Below are 16612 nucleotides of genomic sequence, written 5' to 3'. Positions count from 1 at the left end.
CGCAGAGATCCCGCCACAAGTGCAGAGGCTCTTTGTGAATTGGGCCGTAGTGTGTATTTGTTCACTCTGCAGAATGCAAAATTGATTCTCTAGGCACATATGAATGTTAGGTGTTTTTTCTGCACCACACGGACCAAAAAAGGCCACCTGTACTCGAAACGTGTGGTTTATCCCAAGGAAATCAGCAGCCATTCAGATTGCCTGCTGCCTAACACAGTGCCCAATTTATATTGGTTGAAAGGGTGACAAATATGATTGCAAAAAGAGCAGCTATCCGACCGACTGCTCTTCGAAACAATAGGAAACAGTCTCTGAGCTTTGGACCATTCCAATTGATTGATTGCAGTCGATCACAATTTCTGTTGGTAGCTTACATTAATGATGGTTTTCTGTGTGCACGTGTTGGACTTTCAATGTGTAGGTAGAACAAATGTGGATGTTGTCCATTCTGCATTTCAGTAAATTATTTGTCCAGCCCAGATTCCTGACATATTAAGGACATTCTTAACAATATTTTTGCTATCCCTGCCATAATGTGTTCTTGTTTGGCAGAAATGCATGACGGTGATTTGTGCAAATTACAAGCTGCTGTCAGCGGACCAAGCAATTATTTAATAAAAAATTAGAATTTGGCCTGGCTGGATAATAATATTTTGGGGCAAAAATAAGCTTGTGTTTGAGTGGATTGGGCTTATTTATGCGAAATGAATAGTCAGAATTTCTTTGTAATATGTCAATATTTTCAGAAACTGGCAAGCTGATGTTTCAGCAAAATGTTGGTAGAAAACAACTATGAATTACATTTAAAGCTCGTGCTGAGTGCAGAATTTTTTTTTGCTCATCTTGGTTACTTGGTTCCAGAAGGCACTTGCTGCTATGGCTTTTACTCTATGACATGTGTGGAAAAAGGTCATCATCTACATATACTGGGCCTTTCATACTGGTATGTGACAATGTTGAAGTGGAGTAGAGCTGAGTCCTCGGCGCTGCGCAGGGAGGAGGCAAGGGGCCTACGAAGAGTTCCCATTGCGCAGGAGTGGATGCTCTTGTGTGCGAGTTCAAGGTAGACTCTGAGGGGCCTGGGGAGAAGGGGTCCGGAAGTGAGGCGTGATACTGCCCCACCCATTTTCCTCCCATGAATGAAATACCATCCCCCCACCTTAGCTCATTTCCCTTCTGTGTGTGATTGGAGTGGTACCAGAATACTGTGCACGCACCTGCTGTGGACGATAATAAAACAAAGGTGCCGATTACGATGACGGGCGGACCGCCATCCAGACAGCAAAGACCCCCGCCATATTATGATGGCTTGGGGGTCTGCTGCGGAGGGAAAGACCGTCCGCCACTTTTCCGCTGGTCGACTCTACTTTCCCTACTGTTGCAATCACTAAAGTGGTAATAGTAATTTTTACCCGACCGGCGGAAAACAAGGTTAATATGGTGGCTGTGTCTGCAAGTCACCGCCATCCATATTACAATGCGGGCAGTCACTCGCCTTTCCATGGTGGCATTGCCGCCATGGAAAGGCTTGCGGTCCTTGCTGTTAGGTGCCCGTAGCAGGACCCCAGAGTGTTGGGGTGCACATTAGGGGTACCCCCATGCATTGGCATGGACAAAGTGGCAGGCACCACGCGGTGCCTGTCACCTTGTGCATGCCAATGCACATTGTGCATTCCCAGCATTGTGGCATGCGGTGCTGGGAGTACCTCCCAACAAAATGCTGGGAATAGGGGATGCCATGGTGGCATCCTGATTGCAGGTGCGGGACCGCAGCACCCCTTGTGGACGGTACCGCATTCCGCTACGGTGGTGGACGTAATCGGTCCCTAAGGGTCTGGATGTCGACCATGCATATACCTCTTCCCCCCCGTAGGAGACTTTGGGGCTGATTACGATGGTGGGCGGACCCACTCGTCCCACCACCGTAGCGGAATGTGGGAAAATCCGCAAGGGGTGTGGCGGTCCCGCACCTGCAATCAGGATGCCACTGCCACTGTGGCATCCCCTATTCCCAGCATTGTGGCAGGCGGTGCTCACAGCACCGCCCGTCACAATGCTGGGAATGCACGATGTGCATTGGCATGCACAAGGTGACAGGCACTGCATGGTGCCTGCCACTTTGTCCATGCCAATACAGGAGGTACCATAGGTACCCCCCATGTGCACCTCAACACCCTGGGGGCCCGCTACAGGCCCTCAACAGCAAGGACCGCGAGCCTTTCCATGGCGGTAATGCCACCAAGGAAAGGCGAGTGACCACCTGCATTGCAATATGGATGGCGGAGCCTTGCAGACACCGCCCTATATTAACCTTGTTTTCCGCCGGTTGAGCGGCTGACGGTCCTTCCGTCTACCGCGGACCTCCCAGCCGTCATAATATGGCGGGGGTCTTTGCTGTCCGGATGGCGGGCGGATCGCCCCCACCGGGCTGGTGGTAACCACTGCCAGCCCGGCGGGGGCGATCCGCCCGCCATCGTAAACGGCCCCTTAGATCTTGAATCTGGAACTGTTAGTGCCCTGCCTGTTCCAAATGTTTCCTACAGATGTTTATGTTACTATAAGTGATACACTGACCTATTGGGACATTGTAAATTGATTACCTGAATTATTATACAATACTATTCTAGCAATGTGTATTGTACTCATACAAAAACTTAATAAAAACGTTCTTAAAAAACAATCTATGAAGGGGCGTGTCCAAGATGGCGACGGAGTGAGACGTGTTTTTGTGTCCCTCCGGCACCTCGATTTGTTCAGCATTGAGTAGCTGCTTCCTGGGGCTGACATCGAGCTCAATCCGGGGCCTGCTGTTACCAGTGGCCAGAGTGGACTGAGTGGTGTAACTTTGCTGCCTCCTGGAGCGAGATATCTGACGCCTGGCTCTGCGGCCGCCATTGCTTACACCCGATCGGGCTGCACCTGACTCCCGTGCCCGACCTGGCCGAGTCGGCTGGGTGTGGCCTGCCGGTGTCTGCACATTCACAGCTTGGGGCCCCTTACTGTGCGGCGGCCCAATACTTCGCCCGGAGCCGGGACTCGAGGGCCCCTGGTGCAGCGCTGCGCTTGGTGCTCAGGCCGTTTCCGGTGGCCGGCGCCCAATACTAGAGGCCGGTGCTTTGGGGCCTATACGGGCCGAGCGCCCTGCCGTGATTTGTGGTCCTCCTGCGCCTCCCGGTCTGCCACCGAGGACGGCGTAATCGACATTGCCGTAGCCCTGTGCCTGGAGGAGATTGAAGAGCTACGCGGGGACCTCTGAGCGCCGTTGAGGCAGCGGCTCTGCGTGACGCCGAGCCGGCCGGAGTGGTGCGGCGGCGGTCGGTGGCTTGCGGGGGACCCTCGAGGACGAACCTACCAGGAAGAAGAGCGGTCAGTAAGGGATCGGCCGCTGCCGGGGTGGTGAGGCAGCCGCCGCCTGGAGTGGTGCGGCCCTGACGCTGGGGGTTGCGCTGTTCTGGGAGGCCCGGACTTTCCAGTGCGTGCCCGAGGGGAACCGCGGCACATGCGGCCGAACGATCTGTGGCCCATTGAGAGCTTTCCGCCCAGAGTGGCCACCCATAATTGAAAGGGAGGCTAGTGGTGATGAGCGGTGGAAGCCCGGTTCTGCAGCACGACGGTCCTGCGATCAGTGAGGCAACTCAGTGGCGGCGGACAACGGTGCCACCAGGTTCCAGCGTTGAGAGCGAAGGAGTGAATACTCACCAGAAGTTACAAGCTGCCGATCTCCGGGGGTTCAGGCGGTGGTGCAGCGACTTGGTAGGGGACGCCTGCTTCACAGTTCCGGCGCGTGCGTGCTGGTAGGAGTTGTTCAAGATTGTTCCCCTGTGTCCGGGAGGGCTCCTGGATTGGAGGTATGGCAAACAGACTCCGTAAGGACAAACCGGACAAGGACGGATTACCGAAGGGCCCGCCGCCTGCTTCGTCCCCCGGTCCCAGCAAATCGCCCCCCCCCGAGGAGACGACGACGCGCCCGCCACCAAGGCCTTTATGGTGGAGCTCTTCACAGCCATCTCGGAGCTCCGCTCCCAGCTGGCGTCGGACCTGCGTGAGGTGAGGAGGGATGTGGACGGCATAGGAGAACGAGTGGTGACCCTGGAGGAACATGATCTGGGGCTGGCGGGAGATGTGCACCAGCTCCAGCAGGACGTGCTTAGACTTATGGAGCAGAATCTGGACCTCCAGGCCCATGCCGAGGACTTAGAAAACAGGTCACGCCGAAACAATTCAGAGTCAGAGCGGTACCCTGGGAGGGAGAAGGAGGGGACCTTCGGGGATATGTGGAAGCCCTTTTCCTACAGATTTTGGCAGAAGACGACCTCAAAGAAATTCGTATTGACAGGGTCCACCGAGTGGGCTTGCCACGGGGCCAGAGAGCTCCACCCCCTGACATACTGGTCTGTGTCGACGACTTCCAGCTGAAATAGCGTATACTTAGGAAGGCACGAGGACTTAATCCCTTGCAGTTTCGTGACCACCGGCCACAGCTTTTTCAAGACCTGGCTGCTTCAACACTGCAGAAACGGAGAGACTTTCGCCCTGTGACCACATTCCTACGAGATCAGAATGTGGCCTACTCCTGGGGCCACCCCTTTTCGCCTTATCTTTCGCTGGCAGAACAGACTTGTTCAGGTTAGATCTCTGTCGGCAGCCAGGGAGCTATTAGGCCTGGATGACGCCGCCACGACCTCCGGGGGGGGGGCTCCCCTTCGAGGCGTCGATCACACTCCCCACCCTGGCAGAGAGTGGGTCGGTCTACAGCAACAACGGGAGGGCTGGATCTATCGGCTCGCCTGCACGAGAGGGGAACGGCGGTGGCTTCATTGGCGCTGGTGACGGAGGCGGCACGAACTGACACCTCATTGGCGGCATGACACTCCAGGATGAAGCTTCGGGGAAGCCGGAGGAACACATTTCGGTCAGGTACCACGAATGACCTCTGACTCTGTGGTGCGTCACCCCAGACCTGTGTTTTGGGGGGACACTGCCTGGTCTCGCAACCCCCGACCCTTACGGTCATTGGTGGATGGCCCCTTTGTGGTGCCTTTCGCTGTTTTTTTCTATATGGTCTTTTCAATCCTGATTTTCTAACAGTTTGGGGGGGGTGCGTGGGAGGGGGGATGGGGGGACAGGGGTGGGAGGGTAGTGGTGAGATCACTGAAACAATATTGAGGTAAAAAATATAGAATACCAAAATATCGACCTATCTCTAAACAGGTAAGTACAAAAATATCGAATCAAAAATATCGATGTAAAAAATATAGTTAGTCAAAATATTGAATTTGTAAAAATGCTTTAAATTAATTAAAAGTTAATTAAATAATAAATATAATTAACTTAAACATACTTAAACTACTTAAATAACCTTGAAATTAATAATTAATTAATATAATAAAAAAAAATGTTTTCAATTAATTTGTTTATATATATATATATATATATATATATATATATATATATATATATATATATATATATATATATATATATATATATATATATATATATATAATATTATTAAAATATTTGCAATATTTTTACCGTAGGATAGCGAAAAGTGTAACATTTTCTATAACCACTCCTTTAAATGCAACAGTAGAGAAAGCGTTGGATAGCGTAGGGGTTAAAATTACTATTCCTACTCCAGAGAGTGCAACAGTAGGGAAAGCGTTGGATAGCGGAGGGGTAAAAATTACTATTCCAACTCGACAGAGTGCAACAGTAGGGAAAGCGTTGGATAGCGTAGGGATAAAAATTACTATTCCCACTCCAAAGAGTGCAACAGTAGGGAAAGCATCGGATAGCGTAGCTGTAAAAATTACTATTCCCACTCCAGAAAGTGCAACAGTAGGGAAAGCGTTTGATAGCGGGAGGGTTAAAATTACTATTCCCACTCCAGAGAGTGCAACAGTAGAGAAAAAGTTGGATAGCGTAGGGGTAAAAATTACTATTCCCACTCCAGTGAGTGCAACAGTAGGGAAAGGGTTGGATAGCGTAGGGGTAAAAATTACTATTCCCACTCCAAAGACTACAACAGTAGGCAAAGCGTTGGATAGCGGGAGGGTTAAAATTACTATTCCCACTCCAGAGAGTGCAACAGTAGGGAAAGCGTTGGATAGTGTAGGAGTAACAATTACTATTCCCACTCCAGAGATTGCAACAGTATAGAAAGTATTGGATAGCGTAGGGGTAAAAATTACTATTCCCAATCCAGAGAGTGCAACAGTAGGGAAAGCATTGGATAGCGAAGGCGTAAAAATTACTATTCCCACTCCACAGAGGGCAACAGTAGGGAAAGCGGTGGATAGCGTAGGGGTAAACATTACTTTCCCACTGCAAAGAGTGCAACAGTAGGGAAAGCATTGGATAGCGTAGCAGTAAAAACGTACTATTCCCACTCCAGAAAGTGCAACAGTAGGGAAAGCGTTGGATAGCGAGAGAGTTAAAATTACTATTCCCACTCCAGAGAGTGCAACAGTAGGGAAAAGGTTGGATAGCGTAGGGGTTAAAATTACTATTCCCACTCCAGAAAGCGCAACAGTAGAGAAAGCGTTGGATAGTGTAGGGGTAAAAATTACTATTCCCACTCCAAAGAGTGCAACAGTAGTAAAGTGTTGGATAGCGGGAGTGTTAAAATTACTATTCCCACTCCAGAGAGTGCAACAGTAGGGAAAGCGTTGGATAGCGTAGGGGTAAAAAATTACTATTCCCACTCCAGTCAGTGCAACAGTAGGGAAAGTGTTGGATAGCGTAGGGGTAAAAATTACTATTCCCACTCCAAAGAGTGCAACAGTAGGGAAAGTTTTGGATAGCGTAGAGGTAAAAATTACTATTCCCACTCCAGAAAGAGCAACAGTAGGGAAAGCGTTGGATAGCGGGAGGGTTAAAATTACTATTCACACTCCAAAGAGTGAAGCAGTAGGGAAAGTTTTGGATAGCGTAGGGGTAAAAATTACTATTCCCACTCCAGAAAGTGCAAAAGTAGGGAAAGCGTTGAATAGCGGGAGGGTAAAAATTACTATTCCCACTCCAGAAAGTGCAACAGTAGGGAAAGATTTGGATAGCGGGAGGGTTAAAATTACTATTCCCACTCCACAGAGTGCAACAGTAGGGAAAGTGTTGGATAGCGTAGGAGTAAAAATTACTATTCCCACTCCAGTGAATGCAACTTTAGGGAAAGCGTTGGATAGAGTAGGGGTAAAAATTACTATTCCCACTCCAGTGAGTGCAAATTTAGAGAAAGCGTTGGATAGCGTAGGGGAAAAAATTACTATTCCCACTCCAAAGAGTGCAACAGTAGGGAAAGTTTTGGATAGCGTAGGGGTAAAAATAACTATTCCCACTCCAGAAAGTGCAACAGTAGGGAAAGCGTTGGATAGCGGGAAGTTTAAAATTATTATTCCCACTCCAGAGAGTGCAACAGTAGGGAAAGTGTTGGATAGCGTAGGGGTAAAAATTACTATTCCCACTCCAAAGAGTGCAACAGTAGGGAAAGTTTTGGATAGCGTAGAGGTAAAAATTACTATTCCCACTCCAGAAAGTGCAACAGTAGGGAAAGCGTTGGATAGCGGGAGGGTTAAAATTACTATTCACACTCCAAAGAGTGAAACAGTAGGGAAAGTTTTGGATAGCGTAGGGGTAAAAATTACTATTCCCACTCCAGAAAGTGCAAAGGTAGGGAAAGCGTTGAATAGCGGGAGGGTAAAAATTACTATTCCCACTCCAGAAAGTGCAACAGTAGGGAAAGATTTGGATAGCGGGAGGGTTAAAATTACTATTCCCACTCCACAGAGTGCAACAGTAGGGAAAGTGTTGGATAGCGTAGGAGTAAAAATTACTATTCCCACTCCAGTGAATGCAACTTTAGGGAAAGCGTTGGATAGAGTAGGGGTAAAAATTACTATTCCCACTCCAGTTAGTGCAAATTTAGAGAAAGCGTTGGATAGCGTAGGGGAAAAAATTACTATTCCCACTCCAAAGAGTGCAACAGTAGAGAAAGCGTTGGCTGGCATAGGGGTTAAAATTACTATTCCCACTCCAAAGAGTGCAACAGTAGGGAAAGTTTTGGATAGCGTAGGGGTAAAAATAACTATTCCCACTCCAGAAAGTGCAACAGTAGGGAAAGCGTTGGATAGCGGGAAGTTTAAAATTATTATTCCCACTCCAGAGAGTGCAACAGTAGGGAAAGTGTTGGATAGCGTAGGAGTAAAAATTACTATTACCACTCAGTGAATACGACTTTAGGGAAAGCGTTGGATAGCGTAGGGGTAAAAATTACTATTCCCACTCCAGTGAGCGCAACAGTAGGGAAAGCGTTGGATAGCGTAGGGGTAAAAATTACTATTCCCACTCCAATGAGTGCAACAGTAGGGAAAGCATTGGATAGCGGGAGATTTAAAATGACTATTTCTACTCCAAAGAGTGCAACAAGGGAAAGCATTAGACAGCGTAGGGGTAAAAATTACTATTCACATTCAACAGTAGAGAAAGTAAATACTTCATATATGAATAAAAATAAATTAAATATTAATAGCAAATACAAATTAATTAACAATAAATAACAATTTTATATAATATAATAATTATTCATTTAAAAATACCCCAAAAATATTTATTAGAAATAATTACCTATTATTACAAATTATTTACCAATTAACAACTAAAAATGTATTTATAATTACAACAAAACAAAACCAAAAAATAAATAACAATTTATTTACTCACAATTAAATTACTTCCCACCCTATTCCCCTATAAACCCACAACAGAAAATAAATTAATATAATTATTATAATAAACAATTAAACTCTTAATTAAAATTAATTATCAATTATATTTTAATTAATTACCAATAAAAATGTATATATCAATGAATTCCAAATAAATACCAAAAATTAAATTTACAAATATAATTAATTATAATTAATTTACCTACCACCCTATTCCCCTATAAACCCACAACCCACTACAGAAAATACATTAATACAATTTACATATTTTTCAATTAATCAATTAATTAAAATGAATTACCAAATATATTTTAATTAATTACCAATTAAAAATTTAAATATAAATTATTTCAAAATAAATACCAATAAATACATTAAAACATTTAAATAATTAAATGTAAATTACTTCCCATCCTATTCCCCTATAAACCCACAACCCACTACAGAAAATACATTAATAAAATTAACATAATTATCAATTAATAAATTAATTAAAATATTTAACAATTATATTTTAATTAATTACCAATTATTATCAATTAACTATTAATTCTAAATAAATACCAATAAACAAATTAACATATTTAATTATAATTAAATTACTTCCCACCCTATTCCCCTATAAACTCACAACCCGCTACAAAAAGACATTAATAAAATTAACATAATCATCAATTAATCAATTAATTAATATAATTACCAATTATATTTTAATTAATTAAAATGAATTATCAATTAACTATTAATTCTAAATAAATGCCAATAAATGAATTAACATATTTAATTAATTATAATTAAATTACTTCCCACCCCTCTCCCCTATAAACCCACAACCCGCTACAGAAAATACATTAATGAAATTAACATAATTATCAATTAATCAATTAATTACAATAATTAACAATTATATTTTAATTAATTACCAATTAGTTATCAATTAACTATCAATTCTAAATAAATACCAATAAACAAATAACATATTTAATTAATTATAATTAAATTACTTCCCACCCTATTCCCCTATAAACCCACAACCCGCTACAAAAAACACATTAATAAAATCAACATAATTATCAAATAATCAATTAATTAATATAATTAACAATTATATTTTAATTAATTACCAATTAATTATCAATTAACTATTAATTCTAAATAAATACCAATACATAAATTAACATATTTAATTAATTATAATTAAATTACTTCCCACCCTATTCCCCTATAAGCCCACAACCCGCTACAGATTTATATTACGCAAAAATGAAATACCATAAAATTAATTAATTAAAATAATTTATAAAACAAATATACACTTTCCCCACAGATACTAAAATAAAAAATACTTTAAAAATGATTATTAACTTACTTACCTCAAATTTGATATTTCTGTTGTCTATATTCTGTCATTCTATATTTTTGTTGTCTATATTCTGTCATTCTATATTTTTGTTTTCTATATTCTGTCATTCTATATTTTTGTTGTCTATATTCTGTCATTCTATATTTTTGTTGACTATATTCTGTCATTCTACATTTTTGTTGTCTATATTCTGTCATTCTATATTTTTGTTTTCTATATTCTGTCATTCTATATTTTTGTTGTCTATATTCTGGCATTCGATATTTTGTCCATTCTATATTTATTGATTCGATATTTATGCTATTCTATTCGATATTTTGTAGTCTATATTCTGTCCATTCGATATTGTGTCCATTCTATATTTTAAAGTCGATATTTTTGTAACTCGATATTAAAAACTCGATATTGTGACTGTATACCGTAGTGGTGGTAGCAGAGAGTCTTGTGTGGATGGGTCGCGGTGTGTGGAAGTTGCTGGACGGGCTGAGATGGATGGCCTGGAGGGGGGATGGGGGTTGGTCATGGCACAACGGGGTACAGTCTTGGTCCTAGGCTATTGGGCACTGCTTACACTTACAGAGCGGGGAGTGCTGAGGGGCACTGGTCCTGGCTGGGGAGGGGGAGGTCTACCAGAAGGATACTGACTGTTGAGCGAGGTGGGGTTTTGCTTCTGTGATGCCTATCACATTGGGTACTTGGAATGTGAAGGGTTTGAACTCTCCCCAGAAGCGCCAGAGGGTTTGGAAGTATATCCTTGACCATCAATTAGACGTGGTGGGCCTTCAGGAAACCCACCTGGCACGGAAGGATGAAACCCGCCTTAAGCATAAGCAATTTCTCATTATTTATAGGTCCTCGGCTCCCACGAAACATAGGGGAGTGGCCCTTCTTTTCCGCTCGACCTTACACTTCCAACCCATGGGAGTGTGTAGCGACAAAGAGGGCCGCTGGCTCATGGTTAAGGGTATGCTCCTTGGCCAGCTGAGCACGTTTCTGGTCTTATATGCTCCCAATGTGGGGGAGAATGGGTTTGTGCAAGACCTGCTGCGGATTGTTGAGGACTTCGTCGAGTGGGCTTGGGTAGTGATGGGAGATTTTAATCTGGTTTGGCATAAGGAATTAGACAGCTCTCATCAATAGAGAACCGACACTGGCCTTTTCTCCGCCGAGACACAACGGAGGATGGGGGACATGGGCCTTGTGAACAGTTGGCGCTTTCGCCACCCCCAGTCTAGGGACTTTACTTTCTTCTCCCATGTTCATCATTCCTATTCCAGCTTAGACCACATTTTTCTGAGCCAATCCCTTCGGGGGCACCTGCGCGATGCCAAGATATTCCCTCTTTCTGTCTCTGATCATAGCCTGCTTACGACTTGCTTACATTGGGCGGCAGGCAGCAATGTTCAACGCAAGTGGTACTTTCCGGCCTCACTGGTCCGGGACGACCCGTCCTGCAAGGCAGTACGGACAGCCATTCGCGATTTTTTTTACTTTAACCACGAGAATGACACCTCTATTTTAGTTCGATCGGACGCCTTCAAGGCATCGATCCGGGGCAGCTGTTTGGCACTTAATGCCGCCCTTAATAAGCTGAGACGGACGGAACGGGAGGATCTGGAAAGGGAGCTCTCCGCTCTTGAGCTGGCGCATAAACAAAACCCCTCAATAAAGACGCTGAGGCCTCTGGCACTGTCAGGGGCAAACTCAAGGCTCATTATAATAACAGAGCGGAATTTACCCTGCTGAAATTGTGACGCCTCTCTTATTCACAGGGGAACAAGGTGGGGAAATACCTGGCTCACCAACTTAGAGAGAAGAGGGAGAGAGACTACGTGGGAGGGATCCGAGATGCGGCAGGGACCTTAATACATAGTGATGAGGCCAAGGCTGGCCTCTTCGGTGAATTCTACGCAGCACTTTACTCAGGGGAGACTCTTGACCCCGGGAGGCAGAGAGAGTACTTAGACGTGCTCCCGCTCCCTCGGGTGTCTGCGGAGTGGAAGGATCTGCTCTCTGCTCCCTTCACCAGGGAGGAGGTGTTGACTCCCATTAGGGCTCTGAAGCCCCATAAAGCCCCGGGAGCGGACGGCTTTACAGCTCTCTTCTATCAAACATTTGCCTCTGAATTGGCTGACTTTTTAGTGCAACTTTTTAACAACATTGCGGAGACAGGCTTGACTTTGAACTCCATGGCGTAGGCTATCATATCAATCATCCCCAAACCAGGGAAGGACTCGACTAAATGTTCCTCGTATAGACCGATAGCCCTCCTTAACATAGATGCCAAGCTATATTCCTCCATCATCGCTAACAGACTCCAGGATCTGATGCCGGCACTCATTCACCCGGACCAATCGGGGTTCATTAAGGGGCGCCAAACTCATGATAACACCAGGAGAGTGATTCATTTGATAGAGAAGGCCAACAAGTTTAAGATTCCAGCGGTCCTCGTAGGCCTTGACGCCGAGAAGGCCTTTGAACGGGTGGATTGGGGCTTCTTATTCCACACTCTGACGGCGTTTGGCTTCTCAGCCAAATTTCTAGAGATGCTCAAAGCGAACTATAGCATCCCCCGATCTAGAGTTACAGGTAACGGACACCTGTCGGCGTTCTTTCCACATTTGAGAGGAACTAGGCAGGGCTGCCCCCTTTCCCCCCTGCTTTTTGCTTTGAGCATTGAGCCCCTGGTGCTTGCTGTGAGGGAGAACCCGGATATTCGGGGACTGCCCTTCACTGGGGAACAACACAAGATCACCCTGTTCGCCGATGATGTCCTGTTGTCCCTTTCGGACCCCGCTCCCTCCCTTCCCCACATTCAGGACGCTCTGTCGCACTTTGAAGAAGTGGCAGGCTTTAAGGTTAACCACGATAAATCCTATATCCTTAACCTCATGCTCTCTTCAGCAGAGATGGACCGCCTCCGGCCACTCACACCTCTGCCGTGAACCCTCTCCTCCATACTGTACCTGGGGATCCGTTTGACTCCCACGATGGGGAAGCTGTACTCTGCTAACTTCCCTCCCCTATTGCAGAGCGTGCAGGGTGACCTAGCCCGTTGGCGGCCACTGTTCATATCTTGGCTGGGGCGGATTCATGCTCTCAAAATGACCCTTCTCCCTAAGTTCTTATACCTCTTCCAGGCACTTCCCATTGATCTTGAGAGGGACTTCTTCCGTCGTATCAAAACACTGATGCTCCACTTTATCTGGCAGGGAGGGCACGCTCGGTTTTCGTTTAACATTCTCCAACGCTCGAGGAAAGAGGGAGGGGTAGGCCTTCCCGACATGCAGTTATACTACAAGGCGGCACAATTGCGAGTATTGGTAGAGTGGTTCCAGCCTACCTCGGAGAAACATTGGTTACACATGGATAGGAGTGCAGCGGGGAGAACGATGTGGGACTTGATATGGAAGCCCAAGAGTGATAGGCCCCTGAACGCTTACATTAGTACGCCCACCGGCATGGCATTGAGGGTATGGGACTCGGTCTCTGGTGATGAACGTTGGACTTCATTCCCGTCCCCCTTTACGCCTATTCACTTTAATCCTGCCTTTCCACCTGCTGCAAGGGAAGGCCTCTTTGATGCCTGGAGGGAGGGGGGCTGTCTAGCTCTCACACATTTGTTCCTTGGCTATGCCCCGCTCACCTTTGACAATTGTATGCGGGACTATGAGATCCAACGGTCAGAAAGTTTCCGCTATACCCAACTGCTTCATTGGGCGCTGGCCCCCTCGGTCAGAGACCCCCTTCGAAACCTTCCTTTCTAAAACTTCCACCATGCGGGGGGTCATTTCCTTCATATATAGCCTTCTGCTTTCTACGTCCATCTACCCTAGACCGCGATACATGTCCCTGTGGGAAGATCTCATTGGACGGGATATCTCAGAGGCTGAGTGGTCCCACCTGTGGCATCATATAACTAAACACAATCATTCAGTGGAGCTTAGGGAGGCCCATCCTAAAACAATGATGGACTGGTACTTATATCCGGCTAAGTTGAGCCGGATTTTTCCGGGCTCCTCGGAGAGATGCTGGAGGGGCTGTGGCCTGCTGGGTGACTTTAGGCACATCTGGTGGGATTGCCCTGTCATCCGTCCCTATTGAGAGGAGATACTATCCCATATTAAGGAGATTCTGGGTTACCCGATTGAAGATACTATGGCACATATTTTGCTGGGCCTTCGGGATCCTAATCTGGAACACCAAACTAGGGCAGACAAAAAGATACTTTGGCTTTGTACTGGAGCTGCCAAACTGACCCTCGCAGCAGCCTGGAAGAAGACGGCAGCCCCAGCGCTCTCACTGTGGCATGCGAGATAATATCTCTCGGGCGAATTCCAAAAATTTTCATTTCGCTGGAGTCCCCTAGTTCGCTTTCTCTCTAAAGGATTGCCATCTGCGGTTTGCCCGCCTACGGTGCGAGCCCTTCATCTATTTCAAGTGTGAGTGTTGCCCATCCGGTTGACTGTGTGTATGTGAATAGAGCTACCACCACTGGGGAGGTGGGAGGGGTTTTGGTTGGGTATGGGGAGTTTTTCGTTTAGGATCTGGCAATGCCCCGACACTTGGCTGAGGCGGTGAGATGTACAAAGCGGTGAAGAGTGCAGGCCTCTTTTTATAGTTTTATCTCTGCAGGAGCACCTCTCAGGCCGATAGCCCTAACTCTGTTCTACTCTATCTCCGAAATGGGCTACACTCCATGTACTTTCCCTTGACTGGTGGCCTACTATGCCTCGGAGCTTGTGCATCCTTTGGTCCATGCCATCTCTACCGTCTGCATTTACGTTTGCCCCCTGCGAGGGAAGTTGTGCAGGATTGTCGCATGTTTTTTCCTTTGCTGTCTGTTCTATAAATACTAATAAAAACACCTTTGACAGAAAAAACAATCTATATATACAGGTCCGAGCATGAGCAGGCTGCAAAAATGAGGTCTAAATTGCACTACTGCAAATTTGTGGTTGTACAAGGTTTTGCAACTCGTGCGCTATTCTTCATTTCAACATATGCAGGGAGAGCGTTTGCACTATTTGCGCCCTGGATGGGTGCAAGATTCCAAGCTACAGTATCTGGTATCAAACACTCTTGATGTGCACTTCGATTATAAGCCCATTTTGACTGCAAATGGGAGTTTGCGCTCATTACAGGATTTGCGGCCCAATGGTGAGCCGAGTGTTCTATATGACATTTAACTATTGCTCTGAAATGTGAGTAAATATAACTGGTATATCTTGTTCGAGCAGTAAACAGTTTAATTAAGCAGCAATACTGCCTCCCGAGCCTTTAAGGTTGCTCTACCTCTGATGTCCTTGATCTGTGATTTGAGATTTGTGTTCGTTTTTGATTTATCCACCCTGCATCTCACAAGTGGCAACTCAGTCATAACATATGGCATATAATCCACAACGAAGAGGCTGGATGGAAAAATGAAGGGAAGAAAGATGCTGTCCTCGGAAGCTTGTTTCCGGTCCAGGGAAGGCATGGCTTGTCAGTTCAGGCTGGACTGTTCCCATGAGGCACAGGGTCAGACTGATTTGCATATGGCCATGTCTGAACTGGGGTGGTGTGGAGTGCAAAAAAACGATGGATTTGGGCCCAGATCTCTGTACTGGGGTGAATGTATGACATTGTTCTGAATTCTGTCCATCAACTGTGGTTTTTGCATTTGTCACCCCGAGTGGGATGGGTATGCTCAGACGTGAGTCCCATGCTCTCCACACCACTGGATTCAAGCAAGCCGGGCTGAAGACGGCTGGAATGCCAGAAACCGGTCCTCGGAAGCTTGTTTCCGGTCCAGGGAAGGCCTGGCTCGGCAGTTCGGGCTGGACTGTTCCCATGAGGCACAGGGTCAGACTGATTTGCATATGGCCATGTCTGAACTGGGGTGGTGTGGAGTGCAAAAAAACGATGGGATTTGGGCCCAGATCTCTGTACTGGGGTGAATGTATGACATTTTTCTGCATTCTGTCCATCAACTGTGGTTTTTAGGTCTCACCTATTCCATTCCGCAGGAATGAACATGCGAGTCTAATGACGTCAAACCAAGACTTAAACCCAAGGCTCCCCAAAAGCGGATTTCCAACAGTTCACGTGAATCACGTGACCACAAGCACGCGCATTTCCCCACATGAAAGGCATCAGCCTCCCTCCCACAGGCTTCCCCAGCGTGCGCTCGGCCGGACTCTGCCAGTTCTCCTCCCCTAATTATTCACTTCACTTTTCACGGCCGCAGGCCGTGACTCGCATTTCTACTTCCCCCTGGTCTCACATCAAAGGCATCAGCCTCCCACAGGCTTCCCTCCCACAGGCTTACAGGTTTACTCACTTCCCCTCTTCCACTCATAGCCCGAACCCGACCCAAAGGCATTGGAGCGCTTTATAGAGCAACAGTTACATCACACAAGGACACGTTCATAGCCTGAACCCGACCGAAAGGCATTGGAGCGCTTTATAGAGCAACAGTTACATCACACAAGGACACATTCATTTTTGTAGGCACAGGGAGAGCAAGTGACTTGCGCAGAATCAC

This window comes from Lissotriton vulgaris, chromosome 6 (genome assembly GCF_964263255.1).
Source record: "Lissotriton vulgaris chromosome 6, aLisVul1.2, whole genome shotgun sequence".
NCBI lineage: Eukaryota > Metazoa > Chordata > Amphibia > Caudata > Salamandridae > Lissotriton > Lissotriton vulgaris.
This window is presented reverse-complemented; position numbering follows the sequence as displayed.